General features: G+C 46.3%; 1 protein-coding gene across 2 annotated transcripts in view; it reads left to right on the top strand.

The window, feature by feature from the left end:
- Positions 1-13,825, top strand: part of IARS1 (isoleucyl-tRNA synthetase 1) — a 1,809,950-nt gene that overhangs the window by 1,592,399 nt on the left and 203,726 nt on the right. The gene's annotated exons all lie outside the window — the stretch shown is intronic.

The following is a 13,825-nucleotide window of genomic DNA, read 5'->3' as shown; positions in this document are numbered from 1 at the left end:
TTGACTGACATGCATTGTAATGTAACACACTGGGTGCATAAGCATGCTCACACCATGCCCGGTAATTTTTTTTTCTCCTTGCAGTTTAGATCTCCACCCTTGTGTTTATTGGTACATTCAAAGTGTTCTTGTGGCTGCCAGATTACCAGCCAAGGTGTACACCAGCAATGTCTGCTCTTTTTCAAAGGGAGAGTATGATCCTGAAATGGCTGCAACTGCTAGAGGGTTAAATCTGACTACTGTGTCAGAGTAGACTGTTGGCCCACTTTATGAAGATGACAGTAGTTGATAGCTTTCCTACCTTGGAGACGGGTGGGAGGGTCATCACATCCTCAACCTAACATCAACAGAAGGACAAGCACTCAGAGACTAGGTCCTGATCTCAAGCTGTTTATGACTAGTTTAGTGTTCATCTGGTTCTCTGGACCCTTCGGGCTGTGAATTGTCTGTCATCTGGGGAGGACCTAATGTTGTGGCTGATCCTGTGTTTCCTTTAAGGTCTTGCTTGGATTGAGCAAGATTTGCTGTCAGCTTCCTAATTTGGGGGGGGGGGTTGCTGCTGGGGTCCTTGCACTGTCCTGTCTTTGAAAGGTAAGCTGGACCTTGTGGGTGAAAGCCTGATCTTGGAGATTGATCTCTTGAGCTGTCTAGTTATGTATCAGTAGTTTGAAAGTACCAGTTTTTGGTTTGGCGTGTATGGAGCAGCAGGTCCTGCTTTAGGAGTGTCTATCTCCTCTTCTTGCACCTAGTGTTATGTCTCAGCTCTCCTCTTAGCACTGATTGATGATTGGTGGGAGTTAGAGTTGCAGGGTGGGAGAGCACACTACTGGGGATCTTGGCTTGAAGCTTGTGTCAGACCTGATGAATCCTCCTCCTCATCCCTGCTGCATTGACTTGCATGTGATCCAACATCTGTGCTTGTTGTGTCATCACAGATGCTTATCGCATCTTAAGCCCAGCGCAGGTCACACCTGTAGGTGATGGAAGTCATGGGTGTACAGTCTTGCCATCTAGGTTTAAGGTTTATATTGGTCCTTTTGGAAATAGATAGTTGACACCAAGTCTCTACTGGTTTATTCTCAGAGCGGCAGAGAATTAGATGATGGCCCATGAGATAGTTCTCCTGGGAGTAATCCTACTGTTGGAATAATCCTTCTCTGGCACTGAACTCTGATTCAGCTAGAGAGGACTTGAATTCACACCCATCCTCCTCCTCAGTGGATGACCGGATGCCCAGAGGAAGTGCAGTCCTGGCTTCCACACCGGGATTGCTTCATTGGAGTATAGGTACATCCCATCACTTGTTCAGCTGGAGTTCATTTCAGGCTTTGAAGTTAGTTGGACCCCCAAGTAAGAGGTAAATGAGACTGAGAATTCTATTCCTTGGCTCAGGTTGAGGGAGATCTAGAGGTCTTTCTCATAAGTTTTTAAGTAGATGTTTGGAGTCTAGGAACTTGAATCATAGGTGATTTTCCCCACATAGTGTGGTCTGATTCAGCCATAATATGTTTGATTTTATTGCTGTTTGTGGTTGCAGGTTTCTTTCCTATAGGCCTGTCTTTTTTTCTCTACCTTATCACTCAGCCCTGCTGTGCTATTTCACATTTTTACCAGTATTAGTACTAATGTTTCTTCAAAACCAAATTCATGCTGTTTGGTTGTTTAATTATTTTGTTGCAGTATGATTGTTTGTATTTTGATTTTTTTTGGTTTGTTTTGCTGTTTGATGTACCTTCCACTGATTTATGAACTTGTTATACTGTTTCAAACTTAGAAAAATTTAGTCTTTAAAAAGTGCGAATTTTGCTCACTTTGGTTTCCTACTCAGGATAGGCATGTGTTGTGTGGTGTGTTTAAGAACTCGGCATCTCAAAGCTGATTCTGAGATCTGTAAATAATTTTGATAAGAGGATGCTAATTGATCACAGAAATAAATTCATTATGGACAGTGTTGCCTGATGAAGATGTAGGCAAAACTGAGAGACATCTGCTTGTGAAACTTCCACAGTCTAAGAGAAGTAAGATGGCTGTGTCTTAGGAAATTTCTTCCCCTCCCTCCAAGGTTCCTAGGCAGAGTGAAGGGGACTCTGCTTCTAATTATGGCGTGTCTGAACTGTTCTGCATTGTTATAGAATATCTCCTTAGGTATATCACAAGAGGGTAATGTATCATGCATGTCTGAAGTGGACCTCCCCAACCAGTATCTGCTAAGTCTCTTCACTCTGTTTCCTTCCATGGGCTTGTTTCTATTGACATTAACTATGCAAAACTGTTGAAGGCCATGCTTCTGGCACAAGATAAATGGGTCTTATCTTATCCCCCTCTAGCTCTGTGGCAGACAGGGATAGTGAAGTTCATCGTGTTACCCTGCTGCAGTCATCACACTTGGGTTATCCTGTCGTCAGGCGGTCCCGCAGTCCGCCTGAATTCCAAGTCTTGGTCCGGGGTCGGTTGCTATCGCTTCTTCCCTGACGTCAGTGCGACAGTGGTATATAAGAGGCATCCAACGCCATTTTCTATAGTCTTTCTTGCTGCGCGGTGCCCGAAGCAGAAGCAGTTCGCAAGTGCCGGTCGGCCGACACCTGAGATTTTCTAATCGAGTTTCAGTCCGAAGTCTTCAAAGCTAAGTACCCCGTTGGGGAACCTTTTCTTGCCTCAGTCCGATGTCAGAAAAAGTTAACAATTGCATTTCTTGTGGGAAGCAAATACCTCATAAGGACTTTCATTCTTATTGTATACCTTGCCTAGGCCCAGACCACGACGTCACTGGTTGTCAGTTTTGTGCTAGGTTCAATAAGCAAACTGTAAAGCAACGCTTTGATTTCGCACGACACTACTTCGGTAGGAAATTTAATTACACTATGCCGTCGGAGCAACCGACTACCGGCGTGCATAAAAAAAAACGCAAAGATAAAGACGGGCAGCCTAGATCCAAGCCAGACTCCGAGGCCTCGGCTGGGTCGGTCACTGGTTCTCCGGTTTTCAGTGAGGTGCCTACGCAGCCCCTGGCTACCGCAGAATTGGAACCCCGACTGCTTTGGATTCTCTAGCAGAGAGTTCTAGCCCAACGCAGCCATTTTCTTTAGGCCCTACCGACGACATTGCAGAAGAAGAAGCCGGTGCTGTAGAAACACCTTCGGTTTCAGAAGGTGTCTTCAGACCGACTACTCTCACCATAAAATCTTATGCTAAGCTTAAGACTCCGCTAAAACCAAAAAAGACTGCACTTCAGTCTCCAGTTCAAGGCCCCATGCCTAAGAAACAGATGCTTTAAATGGCTGAAGATTTGATTTCTTTAATCAGGGGTTCCCAACCCCCCCCCCCCCGACAAAAGGCCTAGACAAGAGGAGGATTATGCCTCCTCTGATCAAGTGTCTGTTTCCTCAGGCTCCTCTGAGGAGCAGGATTACTCCTTTCCCCCTTATGAAGATTCTGATGCTGAAGATTCCATTCCCTCAGCTTCTCCCCCTGAAGACTATTCCTTTGGGGAAACCTTACATACCATGAGGGAACATTTCCACTGGGAAGGTCAGGACTACTCCGACTCAAAGAAAAGGCTCCGAGAGTTTCTTTTACTCCCCCAGCACAGACCACTTGATATCCCCCAGTTTTAGACATTGTGGATGATGTTTACATGTGAAATTGTTCGATCTCGCCGTTTGTTCTTACACACGGGTTCGGAGCCGATCCTCTGCTCCGAGTCGGCCGCTTCACAAGCTCTGCATCTAAGAGAAAGCTCAAGGCACAGTCTGTATCCCATGATCCTCCTCTACCATCCCTCAGATCTAGTTTGCCGCTGCAGCAGATCGCGTTGAAGAGAGCTCGGGCCAGTTAAAACTTTTGTATTTTTTTCAATATTAGAGTTGTTTAAATTGGTTTCTTTAGCATATTAATAGTGTTAGTGCGTGTGTGTGTGCTCTTTATCTAGGAGTTTTGCTTTATATTTAGTGATATTGATATAATCTTAGGGTTTAGTCCTATTTAGTACTGTCTGACAGTTTTAGTAGTTGCTTATAAACTTAGATATTTCTCCTAATATTTAGCAGTATAGTATTGGTGTGCAGTGTTTTTTGCTATATACTTGTTACACACACACACACACACACACACATATATATATATATATACACACTTATATTTACTCTTTTATATTGTAGCTGTAGTCATATTAGTTAAATTAGTGACTGTTGTTAAGATTACTTAGCTTCTCATATTACATCGTTAAATTAGTGTTTGTACTTGATAAGCTAGATAACCTTGTTGTTAAAAGTTGCTCCTTGTTAGTCATGGCAGAAAAAGCCAAATCAGGGTTCAAAAGATGTCAGTGTGGGCAAAAGATGTCCATTACTGACAATCATGCTTCCTGCGTCTACTGTCTTGGCCCTCTCCACCTGCAGGAGGCTCATTTGCTGACATCCTGGAGATCTTGAAACAGAGGGGGTGATTGGCAGACCCTTGCCCCCACTGAGGACGGATCGGTGTTGCTGAAGGCATTTGGGGCTCAACCTTCTAGTTCCTGGGTGACCCCGCCCTTCGATGAGCTAATGGACCTAATAGCTCGAAGTGGGAGACTCCGGATACAGTGGAACCAGTCCCTAGGAGGCCGAATAAGTATATTACTGCACCCAGAGACACAGCTTATCTTACAAAAGGAGTCCCAGTGGATGCTATGGTGGTGGCGGCAGCCACGAAGAAGGAAATGTCTAAGTCATCTTCCTCTGTTCATCCTCCTAATAAGGGTTCCAGGACTATGGACAGGTACGGGAAGCGCGTTTTCAGTTCAGCAACTTTTTCCGTGCGTTCGCTGAACTACCTCACGCATTTTACTCTACTTCAGAGAGACCTCATTAAGGAGTTGGGAGATGCTCTCCAGGGTAACACATATGCTGCTGTATCCGAAAAGGTAACAGCACAACTTAAAACCCTCACTTCGATAGTTAACTCGTCCATGAGGCTCATCACGTATGCGGCCGAGGGTTCGAGTAGGGCTGCAGCTTCAGGGATCGCTCTATGAAGGCAATCCTGGATGCGCCTTTGCTCCTTTGCGGAAGCCTTCAAGTCTTCCTTTGCCCCTTTGATGGTGCCACCCTGTTTGGTCCCAAAGTGAAGGAGACTCTCACTTGGTGTGAGCAAGAAGGTAAGACCCTGTCTGCCGTAGGGGTCCGTTTTTCTGCCCCGACCAGACCATACCCCAAAGGGCAAAGAGGCGGAAAAATGTGGTTCCGAAAGACTTGGGGATCTTTCCAGTCCACACAGAGTGACGCCCCCTCCAGAGGCAGAGGAGGAGGCAAAAATGGAAGACGCCGCACAGGCGGCAGAGGGGGTCCGCAGAACCAAGGCGACAGGGAATAGCGTCTCTGGCAAAGCCCTTCCAGCACTCCTGAGGGGAGGCCCGACTGTCATGCTCTGGAGGCAGTCGGGGGTCGCTTAGCTTTATACCCAGAGGCCTGGCTAAATCTTACTACGGATTCCTGGGTAAAAAGCGTAGTAACCAGAGGATACAACATCCCATTTATAACCACCCCCCCCCAACAAAAGAGTTTTCCAGATGTTCCACCCAGTCCGCGAGATCAAGCAGCCATAGAAATAAGAAAGCTGCTCAAAAAAAGAGTCATCCAACCAGTCCCGGCGGACCAGATAGGATCCGGAACTTACTCAAGGTTCTTTTTAGTTCCAAAGAAAACAGGGGACTGGAGGCCGATTTTGGACCTCAGCAAACTCAACACCTTCGTAAGGAAGGAAAAAATCCAGATGGTCACGCTACAGTCGATCCTTCCCTTTCTGCAGAAGGACGATTGGTTGTGCTCTATAGATCTCCGGGACGCTTACTACCACATCAAAATGGCCAAAACATCCCGGGATCATCTGCGCTTCTGGCTGGGAGCCAGTCATTTCCAATTTCGAGCTCTGCCCTTTGGTCTCACCTCAGCCCCCAGGGTGTTCACCAAATGCATGGCAGTAGTGGCGTCTCACCTGAGGCGGATAGGATTCCGGGTGTTTCCGTATCTGGACGACTGGCTCCTCACCGCCACCACCAAGCATCGCCTTGTACAATCAGGGAGTACACAATCAATCTTTGTTCCCGTTTGCAGTCAATTTCGAAAAATCTGCCTTATTGCCCTGACAGCATATCTCATTCATAGGGGTGGAGTTAGATAATTCCACAATGCTGATCAAGCTCCCACAAACAAGAGTATCAGCCCTCAGAGACCAGGTCGCTATTCTTATTCAGAACAGAAAAGTTTCTGCGGCACAAGTGCTAAAGGTTCTAGGTATGATGGCAGCCACGCTGATTGCAGTTCCTCTGTGCAGGATGCACATGAGGATCCTCCAGTGGCTGATTTTTGCACAGTGGTCATTCCAACAGCTCCTTCTGTCATACCACATCTCGATCACGCAATCTTGCAAGCAGGCTCTTCGATGGTGGCTAAACAGCCAGGATCTGACGATGGGTCGTCCGTTTGTATTACCCAGCCCTACAGCCACAGTAACTATGGACGCTTCCCTGATGGGGTGGGGGGGACTTTTCCAGGGGAGAACAGTCCAAGGAGAGTGGTTCAAGATAGAGTACAATCTGCACATCAATGTTCTGGAGCTGAGAGCGGTGTTCCTAGTGTTGCAACACTTTCACGAATCTCTACCTCTAGGAACAGTGGCAGTTCAGACGGACAATATGTCGGTGGTCTGGTACATAAACAAGCAAGGTGGAACCAGATCTTATCCATTATGCAGAGAGGCCCTGATAATTTGGCAATGGTCGGCGTCCACAGGTCATTTTCTGATAGCAACGCACATCCCGGGGTCATCCAACGTCATTGCGGACAGGTTGAGCAGAGCCATCCTGTTGCCTCATGAGTGGTCCCTGAACAGTCAAGTAGCGGAAAGGATTTCCCGCAGATGGGGCCAGCCTTGCTGCAGTCTTTTTGCATCCCCCTTGAATGCCAAATGCAGAAGCTACTTTGCCCTTCTTCCCCCTCCGGGGGGTGCCCCCAGGGACGCACTGGTACACGATTGGCCCCCGGGTCTCCTGTATGCTTTTCCTCCTGTCCCGTTGATTCCCAAATTTCTACAGCAAGCCAGGAATCTGGAAAGGGCGATCATACTCATAGCACCATTCTGGCCTCGACAGATCGGGTTTCCCTTCCTTCGTGCCCACCTGATGGAGGAACCATGGATTCTGGACCCAGAGCCGGATCTATTGACTCACTCGTCGGGAGTTTCTCATCCATCCCTTCGGTCCCTCAGTGACAGCTTGGCTGCTCCACTTCCCAATTTAACCAGGTCAAAGTTTTTGTCTCCAACAGTACAACACATTCTAGTTTCTTCACACTAACCTTCTACCAGAAAACTATAGAAAAGCAAATGGAAACGTTTTGCTTGCTGGGCATCAGTGCAAGGATTAGATCCCTTGGTGGCCCCAATACACAAAAGTCTGGAATTTTTATCTACACTGTTTCACGAAGGGGCCTCTACTTCTACGATAAGGGTGCAATTAGCGGCCATATCGAACTTCCATGTAGGTGAAGGGGGTTCTTCCGTTATGTCTCTCAGGCTTTGTAGGGCCTTCATGAAGGGTACCTTTCACCTACGGTCACCCATCCGCGAGCCGGTTTTTCCATGGAATTTGAATTTGATGTTGTCCCAGCTTATACTACCACCATTCGAACCAGCTTCAACCTGCTCGCTTAAGTGTTTGTCGTGGAAGACCCTCTTCCTCATTGCCGTTACCTCAGCTCGTAGAATATCAGGACTACAGGCATTGTCAGTCTAACCGCCATACATGGTTTTTCACCCAGACAGAGTCTCCTTGCGTACGAATCCGTCTTTTCTCCCGAAGGTATGCTCTGTGCTTAACATTAACCAAACTATAGAACTCCCCACATTTTTCAAAAACCATTCAAACAAATTGGAATACATGTTACACAAGTTGGATGTACATAGACAACTGAGATTTTATCTGGACAGGACAAAGGATTACAGAAAATCGGATCAGCTGTTCGTGTCATTCGCAGATAATAAGAAGGGTATGGCAGTAACTAAACGGACATTATCCAAATGGCTTTCGGACTGCATAAATTTTGTTTATTCAGCTTCAAAGCAACCACTTCCATTCAAACCTAAGGCTCATTCTACCAGGGCCGTTTCTACTTCTTCAGCCCATGCCGCTCTTCTTCCGTTGGATACTATTTGTGCAGCGGCTACGTGGGCAAAACCTCATACGTTTGTCACTCACTACAAAATAGACAGGTCCTTCAAGGACAGGGCGTCCTTTGGTTCCACTGTACTCAGGAACGTTCTTCCATGAGTCACCCAGGGTAACGGAGCTAGGGACGCTACCCATGTGTAAGAACAAATGGCGAGATCGAACAATTTCACATAAAGAAGTTATGTTCTTACCATAACGTTCCATGTGAATTGTTCATCTCGCCTTTGTTCTTACAACCCCTCCCATCTTCCCCCACCACGTTCTGGAAAAACGGGTACGACTAGTGCCTGGTTAGTATTTTCTAGGTTGCCTTTTCTACCTATTGTTCAGCAAGTTGCTTATTAGCCATTTCCTATCTGTGGTTGGTACTAGTATTGTCAGTCTCATGTGTGCGATTGCGTGAGCGTTAGACACCATGGTTAGTACTGCTTTCTGGTTCTTGCAAACTAGATCTGAGGGATGGTAGAGGAGGATTCTGGGATATAGACTGTGCTTTGAGCTTTCTCTTAGATGCAGAGCTTGTGAAGCGGCCGACTCGGAGCCGAGGATCGGCTCCGAACCCTTGTGTAAGAACAAAGGCGAGATGAACAATTCACATGGAACGTTATGGTAAGAACATAACTTCTTTTTAGAATCTAGTCTAAATACAGATTCTCTGCCTCCTGCTCCAGCCAAACCAGATAGATACTATAGAATGCCTGACTCACAAATTCCTTTACAAAAGCCCTGTTGCTGATCCAGAGACAATCTCCCAGGGTCCCAAAGGGGCTAAGGCTTCTATGGCTAAAAATCCTGTACCCTCTGAAAGGGACTCCAGAGCACTAGATAGGTGGGGGAAGAAGGTTTACACCTCAGCTACTCTAGCTATGAGAGCACTAAATTGTCAGTTTCACATGCTTAAATACCAGAAATTCCTAATGTCTCAAATAAAACAAAAGATGAGCACGCACCCTCAACATTCTGAATTCAAGGAAATGCAGGATCTGTTGCATGCAGCTGAACAGATGGGCAAACATTCTTTACAATGTGGATTTGATTCCTTGGAAGCTTCCTGTAGAGCAGCTGCTACTGGTTCTGTTATACGTAGACATGCTTGGTTAAAGGAACAAACTCTGTCTGATCATGTTAAAGCAAAGTTACTAGATGCACTCTTACAGCAGGATGTCTTATTTGGGGTTAAAGCAAAAGAGGTTTTAAAGAAAAAAGACGGTCAAAGATTTCTTACAGGTACAGCCCCCACGCTTCAGCAGAAATTGGCCAACAAAAAATTGGTCCTTTCCAGCTTCTGACAGACCACAGAGGGGTAAATACAGGTACCCAAGGGGAAGAGGACAAGCACAAATCCCTTACAAACCTCGACAATGGGGCACTGCAACACAGAAGGGAGGAGAAGACAGGCCCCAAACTACTAGAAGACAAACACAATGACTTAAACCTCAAACTGCCAAGCAAAACTCTCTTGGCAGCTCCCTTGGGAGGAAAATTAGCACTTTTTGCAGACAACTGGCGCATAGTCACAAAGGACAAATGGGTCCTAGACATTATCTCACAAGGATACAGATTCCATTTCCACACCTTGCCAAGGATAAAAGGAATGCCAAACCTGCCACAAAATCAATGGGCAGAGGCACAAAAACAAATTACAGCTCTCATGGACATGAGAGCCATTCTGCTGGTACCTACACAGGAGCAAGGCCAAGGATTTTAGTCAAGGCCCTGTCTAGTTCCCAGAAAGGACAATGCTTGGAGACCCATTCTGGACCTTTCAATTCTAAACACCTTCTTGCAAGTACCCAAATTCAAGATGCTAACACTACAGCAGCTTCTTCCCATGTTGGGCAAGAAAGCTTGGCTAGTAACGTTGGACCTCAAGGAGGCATACTTGCATGTCCCTATCAGACAAAATTGCAGAAGATACCTCAGTTTCATTGCAGGTTCAACCCATTACCAATTCTCTGCACTGCCCTTTGGCTTATCTACTGCGCCCAGGGTCTTCACAAAATGCCTGGCACCAGTAATTGCATACTGCAGAGAAAGAGGAATTCAAATGTACCCATACCTGGACGACTGCCTCATCCAAGCAGAAAGCAAGAACATTCTCTTACAGCATCTGGCTTTTGTAAAACACCTTCTAAGTTGCCTAGGGTACACAGTAAACGAAAAGAAATCAAAACTAGTGCCCTCACAAAATATGACATTCCTGGGTGCCAGCTTGAATACAACGGCCCAGATGGCTTATCTGACGCCAGACAAACAACTAACTCAATACTTCAAAACAATGGCAACAAAGACCCAACTCCCTGCAAGAAAAATTCTGCAGGCCTTGGGCTTCATGGCATCTTGCATACTACTAATACCATTTGCAAAACTGCATATCGGGAAATTACAATGGTACCTAAAAAGCGTATGGACTCAACACAGCCACAGCTTGGAAACAATGATACCTCTCATTCCCTGCCTTCAACAGGAGTTTTTATGGTGGTCACAGGCATGTCACCTCAACAAGGGTCAGCCTTTCACCTTACCCCCAGCCAGGCAAGCTATGACAACAGATGCATCGGACTATGCCTGGGGGGCACACATGGCAGGGCGGGGTGCGTTCAAGGCATATGGACTGCAGATCAAAGGAATCTGCACATCAATCAAAAAGAAATGCTAGCTGTACAGAATGCCCTGACAGCCTTCAAGGACCTCTTACATCCAGGACAGCTTACAATAAGGACAGACAACACCACAGTAAAGTGGCACATAAACAAACAAGGGGGTACACACTCCTGCCCTCTATGCAGGCAAGCAATGACCTTGTGGAACACAGCACTGGCTTACCAAGTTCAGGTACAAGCTCAATTCCTGCCAGGAAAAAAGAACACATTGGCAGACTACCTAAGCACAAATATCATGGATCCCCACGAGTGGAAACTGGATCCACAAGTATTTGCAATGATAACTCAAAAAAGGGGGCACCCAGACATAGACCTGTTTGCCAGCCCCCAAAACTATCAGCTAACAAAATTTTGTACAAGGACATTTCACCATCAAGCTTGGAAAGTGGACACACTCTCATTCAGTTGGAAAATGCTGACAGTATGTGCCTTTCCTCCATTGCCCCTTCTCACAAAGGTGCTGCTGAAAGTCAGGATGGAGAGACCCCGAATGATACTCATTGCCCCAGACTGGCCACTCCAGCACTGGTACCCTCTATTAAGGAATATGACCCAGGGCCCACCATGGATTTTACCACAAATTACTCATCTGCTCACACAGCAAGACAGTCAGATTCTACACAGCCAGCTCAAAACCCTAAATTTGGCTGCATGGTAAATCACCTAAGCAACCAGCCAGCTCCTCTTTCACAAGCTGTTATGGATGTTATTCTGGAAGCCAGGAGGCCCAGCACCAGGAAAGCCTACTCAGACAAATGGAAAAGGTTTTGTGCCTGGAACCAAGCTAAAGGCCAAAATACCCTTCAGCCGGACATACCTCAGATTCTACAATATTTAACTGAGATGTTACACAAAAGGTTTTCTTTTTCATCTATTAAAATCCACGCCTCAACTATTTCAGCTCACTACAACACGGATCCTCCCTTATTTTCACATCCACTTCTAAGGCAGTTTCTCAGAGGGGACAAAAACATTAGGCCTCCCAGGAGAGCACCAACACCAACTTGGGACCTCAATTTTGTTCTGGAAAAACTTACACTACCTCCTTTTGAACCAGCTTTCTCAGCTGACTTAAAGTTTATTTCATGGAAGACTGCCCTGCTGCTAGCAATTACTTCAGCCAGAAGAGTCTCAGAGCTTCAGGCACTAATGGCAGTAGAGCCTTTCCTCATTTTTCATCAAGACAGAGTTTCTCTATGAACTAACCCCTCCTTTATGCCTAAGGTGTGGTATCCAGTGTGGCTCTAAATCAAACCATCCATTTACCCACCTTCTTTCCAAATCCACAAAACAAAGGAGAAAAGACTCCTGCATTCCTTGGACATTCACAGGCAGCTACGTTACTACTTGAATAAAACTAAGGTTTTCAGAAAATCTGACCAGCTTTTTGTATCCTATGCTACAGCATCACAAGGAAAGGCTATCTCAAAACGGGCCATTTCCAAATGGATAGGACATTGCATACGTTTTTGCTACACCCACCATGGAAAACCAGTTCCTGCTAGCATAAGGCCCCACTCTACCAGGGCAGCAGCTACATCTACAGCCTTCCTGAGGGGGGTGCCAACCAAGGATATTGTGGAAGCTGCAACTTGGAGTTAAGTACACACCTTCACCAAACACTATCACTTACCTCTTTACTCTAAGACTGGCTTCACCACTGCAGTTTTGCAGGGCCTTCTAGCCTCCTCTAACCCTGTTTGACTCCACCTCCCATCCTTAGCTTTGGGATTCTACCCAAGTGTGATGACTGCAGCAGGGTAACACGATGAACATATTACAGTTTTGTACCTACCATAAATGTAGATGTTCGAGTGTATACCCTGCTGCAGTCCAGGTTACCCTCCCTCCATCCCTTCTGACCTAACTAAAACCTTTCAGTACCTTAAAATCTGATACAACCTTTGTGGTGTATTTGCTTATAGCTGGAGGTATGTTTTGTTTGTGCTAAACGTTTATTATTGTTACTATCTACTGACCACCTGACATCTGGGGCAAGAAAAACTGAAGAAAATGGCGTTGGATGCCTCTTATATACCCCTGGCGCACTGACGTCAGGGAAGAAGTGACAGCAACCAACGCCGGACCAAGACTTTGGAATTCTGGCCGACTGCGGGACCGCCTGATGACAGGATAACCCAAGTGTGATGACTGCAGCAGGGTATACACTCGAACATCTACATTTATGGTAGGTACAAATCTGTACTTTTCCTCTCCTACCTTTATTGCATCCTTATTACCCCCTGTTCCAATGCTGATTCTTTCAGGGCTCGCTAGTACACTGTAGGCCCTGGCATAGTTAACATAGTTAAACTTTACTATACTGGATGTCCTTCAAGGATGCATCTGCAGTCCTTACAAATGGGTTGTCCTGTCGTCAGGCAGCCCTTCGGTCGGCCGGATTCCAAAGTCTGGGTCCGGCTTCGGCTGGTGTCGCACTTCACCCGACGTCATCACTGCAGTTTTTCGGGTATAAAGGCATCAGCCGACGCTTTTTTCCTCAGTCTTTCTTGCCGCGTGGCGCCCGAAGCAGAAGCTGTTCGCAAGTGCCGGTCGGTCAGATCCAGAGATTACTACTACCGAATACTACTTCGAAGACTTCTAAAAAGCTAAGTACCCCGTTGGGGACTCTTTCTTGCCTCAGTCGATGTCAGAGAAAGTGAATAACTGTTTATCTTGTGGGAAACAAATACCTCATAAAGATTTCCACTCCTACTGCATACATTGTTTAGGCCCAGACCACGACGTAGCAGCTTGTCTAGCCTGTGCTTCTTTTAACCGACGGACGCTTAAACGTCGGTCGGAGTTTGCTGAACAGATTTTCGGCTCTGATTTTGCCTATATTATGCCGTCGGATCCTCCGACAATGCAAATTACCAAAAAACGCAAAGAAAAGGACCGACACTTGCGGTCCGCGGTTTCGGCCGAAACCGCGATTAAGCAAACCGCGAGTGTC

This window comes from Protopterus annectens, chromosome 7.part0 (genome assembly GCF_019279795.1).
Source record: "Protopterus annectens isolate FY-2018-M chromosome 7.part0, PAN1.0, whole genome shotgun sequence".
Classification (NCBI taxonomy): Eukaryota; Metazoa; Chordata; order Ceratodontiformes; family Protopteridae; genus Protopterus; species Protopterus annectens.
Note: the sequence above shows the minus strand (reverse complement) of the source record. Positions and strands in the feature narration are given on the sequence as shown.